At 58.0% G+C, this 4,057-nt stretch overlaps 1 protein-coding gene across 1 annotated transcript in view; it reads left to right on the forward strand.

The window, feature by feature from the left end:
• Positions 1-4,057, forward strand: part of TIMP2 (TIMP metallopeptidase inhibitor 2) — a 49,555-nt gene that overhangs the window by 924 nt on the left and 44,574 nt on the right. The window lies entirely within an intron of this gene.

The following is a 4,057-nucleotide window of genomic DNA, read 5'->3' on the forward strand; positions in this document are numbered from 1 at the left end:
CGGGGAGAGTGCGGGACACAGCCTAGGGGGTGGGGGGACTCTCGACCTCGGTGGGTTGAAGGACCGGGGACCCCAGGAAGAAACTTTCACGGGTGAGAGGGGAGTTGGGCTCCTCTGGGCTTGGAGCTGGGTGGGGAAGAGCTACTCTGCCTGGGCCTCTCCCACCAAGCCGCCTGTGGGGCTCACCAGATTAGGCTGGGGCTGGATGGAAGCTTCCCTCCCCTGGTCAGGTTCCCCAAGGGCTCAGTGGAGCAGCTGGAAAGAGCCCCGGGGCCGGCTCCTCCCACGTCCTGCCCAGGAGGCATTGCACACAGGGACAGGCAGGAGGGTCCTTGAGTGGTGACTGCTTTTTCAGGACATCCACACAAGCTGGGGACTTTGGTGACTGGAGGTTGCAGGTAGGGTTGTATGGCTGCTTAGAGTGCCCAGCAAATATCTCTTCCCCTCAGGACCCCTTGCTCCCCACACATGGGAGCTAGCGAGGAAAGGAGAGCCCAGTTATTTGTTCTGATACACAGAGGGGCAGGAGACAGAAGTGGGGAGAATGCAGCAGAAATGGGAGGAACCAGCTGGGCCCTAGAGGTTTCCATCCAGTTCTGACACTTGCAGGCCTCTCCCGCCCCGGTGACAGTCAGCCAGGTTTTCCTGGGGCAGGTTCAGTTTAACCAAAAGGACGGATGCATAGCAGGTGGGCCTCTGCAGCTCACTCTCACTTCCTGACAGGTTTCCTGCTACTAAGTCTCAGCCGACAGCCACGCATCCTCTTGCCAGCTGTGGTGAGGCTGGGCTGCCCTCACCTGTGCAGACTCAAAGGCAGGGTCTCCGGGTTTCTCCTCTTGTCAGCCATGCCCCTCTGATCTCCCCACACTCCCCACGGCTCCTGGCCACGCTTCAGCTGGCCCTTGGAGCCGCCGCTGTTGGCCTGGCGCGGGAAGTCTTCAGGTGACCCTACCTGTGCGCATCACGTAGCTCAGGCCACCTGCACTTGGGGCACGGTGTGTGCTTGCAGAGTGGTTTCCACACAACCCGAATTGGGGAAGCTCTCCAGTTCGGCTTCGCTGCTCAGCAAGACTGGCGGGGGGGGTGGGGGAGGAGAGGCTCCTCCCAGTGGCAGAGCCAGGATCGGCCTTGCCTGCGGTGTCCCCTGGGAGCCCAGGCCTGCCAGGCCCCTTGCAGAGAGAGAGGCTGTGCTTCTAGGGCAGAATCAGGCCCAGGCTCAGAAGGAATCCATGGCTCAGGAGACTCTAGGGCTTGGTTCACAGGGGCTGAGCAGGAAGGGGTCGGGCCTTGGGTCCACCTCACACCCCTCGGCCGCACAGAGAGAATGCCCAGCGAGCCACTCCCATCCTTGCCCAGTGTCACCTGAGGCAGCGCTGGGGCCGTTTCTGCTTTGGGTTTGGATCAAGGGCAGCAAGGGTCAGGGTCCAGCAGTGTCCGAATGCCCCAAGGCCCCCTCTTGCTTTGCATGTCAGCCTCTCCGCCACCTGCATCTCGTGGCATTTGTGCCCAAGTCATCACATCAGAATCATCGTAGAGCCAAAACTTGTAACCCCAGCCCAGCTCAGAGGTTCCACAGGGCCTACTGATGCCAGGGTCGTGCCACAAAGCCCATTACATTAGGTTCCCGTGGCTGCTGTAACAAGTGACCGCAAACTGAGGGGCGTCAAACAGCAAGAATTGATTCTCTCACAGTTTAGGGGGCCTGACATCCAAAATGAAGGTGTTAGCAGTGTAGGTTCCTTCTGGAGGCTTTGAGGGAAAATCTGTTCCACCCCTGGTGGCTCCAGCAATCTTTAGCGTCCCTTGGCTTGTAGACACATCTCTCCAATCTCTGCTCTGTCTTCTGGTGGCCTTGTTCTCTGTGCGTGTGTCTCGGTGCCCTCTTCTCTTATTAGAATACCAGTCGTTGGATTCAGGGCCCTCCCTAGTCTGCTATGACGTCCTCTTAACTTGATCATACCTGCAAAGACCCTATTTCCAAATAAGGTCACATTCACAGGTTCTGGGTGGACATGAATTTGGGGTGGGTGCTGCCCAGTATTGTTCCATGGGCAGCCCTTCTGTGCCTAGTCAACTCAGGATATATCCCAGAGACATCCCAGGGTGTAGGCCCCAGATGGCCATGGGGTAAACCCCACAGTGAAAGCTGTAGCCTTTCCACCTCTGCCTCTCCTTTAGGTGGTACAAGTTCATGGCTTCCTTGGCGATGATTCCCCACTCTGGCTGAGAGCATAATTGCCTTGGGTCTGGATCTCTTTGCAGACATCAGAAGTCTGGCTCAGACCTTGGCTTTTGTAGTTTTAAAGCCCTACAGGTGACTGTGCCACCAGGGCGGTGGCCCAGGGGTCCAGGAAGGGTGATGGTCTGCTGTACTTGGGGTCCCTAAAGACTGACCTTTAATGCAGTGTGCTGGCTCCTTTAATTGTTGGCTGGATGCAGGCTTGTGAAATGGCTTGGTGTCTACAAGAGGCAGTTGGCTTAGGAAACAGTCATTTTTCTGTCTGCCTGTGTAAGGGTTTCTGGGAGGCATCTCCTTAGCTCTTGCAGCCTGTAGGATTGGAACTGGGGTCGGCAAAAGAGTTTGTTATGAGGTTATGAGATTGAGGATGAAGGGGTGGGAAGAGGTGACCGGGGCTCCTCCTGGAAGGCCCCGCTCCCTGTCCTTTCCAGAAAAGTGAGGATGAGCTTCCTTTCCAGGAAGTCTTTTCACGTCTCAGAGCCCTGCTCAGATGTGCCGCCAGCCTCATTCCCTCTCATCTAATGGGATCTCCTACAGGCCTGCACGCCATCTCCTACAGGCCTACACGGCTCCAGTAACCTGGCTGGAAACCAGCTTTGGGCTTGCTCTTCAGGTATTGCCACAGTGCGGGAGCCTGGAGTTCCTTAGCCAGCTGAGTGGCTTGGCAGACCTGGGCCGCTTGGGCCGGTTTCTGGAGTCGAGGGTGAATCCAGGAGCTCTCTGGGCCCAGATGATAAAGTCTCGCCCACGGCCTGGATGGCGAGGCCCAGGGCCACTGTCTCCCAGGAGGGCAGCCTCCGTGCCGTCTTTCTCAGGATGCTCCCATTTCTAGACGCCGCTTTCTGCAAACCCTCCGGTGGTCTCTAGCACCAGGTGGGGCAGGGCCCACAGCCGAGGGCACGTGCTGGTTGCCAGGGCAAACAGGCTGGCCTTGGGCACATGCTGATGGGGGCGAGGTAGCGGCCACTCAGGGAGAAACACAGTAGGCACTCAGAAACGGACTCAGAAACGGCAGCATCCGCACCAAACATGTGCTCGGGGAAACCAAGGCAGGTGAGCTTCCTGTGAGTTGAGTGAGGCCTTGAGTGCACGGGGTCTGGGATGGGGGTGGTGCTGTGTAAAGACACTGTTGGCAACTCCTTTCGCAAAGTGTACAATCAGTCTGTGTTTCGTAATCCCGATTTTCTTATCGGGCTCACCTGTGTTGCAATAAGCAGTTACAGGGTGCCCAGCTCTGCCCCAGGGGACATAAGGGAGAAGCAAGGCATGATCCCTGCCCTCAGGAAGGAGCGCTAGGACACTGGTGCCAAGCACTGTGGAAGCACGTTTAAGACTGTGTGGGTCAGAAGGCATGTAGACTCCCCCCACCCCGACTGACCGCCGGGGGCATGGCTTAAAGTAAGTCAGCCTCCATGTGCCTCGGGCAAATAAATGAACCAAGTAACTGTCACAAGGTGAAACGCATTTGGGCATCTGAAGAGAGATAACGGGTTCTGATGAGAGGATGGGGAGGGGGCCATGGGGGGCCCTTGATTTGCTGGGCTTGGTCTTGGACAGTGTTCCTGGAAGCCTGTATTCCCCAGGGGAGTGACTGGAACCTGGGTTGGGAGATGGGGAGAGATGTGTGCAGCGCTTGGAGGCTGTGCTGCGGGCATGGCACGTGGCTGGGAGGGAGCTCTCCCCACCCCACGTGTTCCTCCCTCTCTGATCTGAGGACATGGTGCCAGCCTGCAGTCTGGGGCCTGCTGGGTCCCCTGGAGTCGGTGGTCCTGGCCGCTGGTCCTTGAGCTGCAGGTGGGCTTGGGTCCTGCCGCTCTT

Source organism: Lipotes vexillifer, unplaced genomic scaffold, assembly GCF_000442215.2.
Source record: "Lipotes vexillifer unplaced genomic scaffold, Lipotes_vexillifer_v1.1 scaffold1691, whole genome shotgun sequence".
Taxonomy (NCBI): Eukaryota; Metazoa; Chordata; class Mammalia; order Artiodactyla; family Lipotidae; genus Lipotes; species Lipotes vexillifer.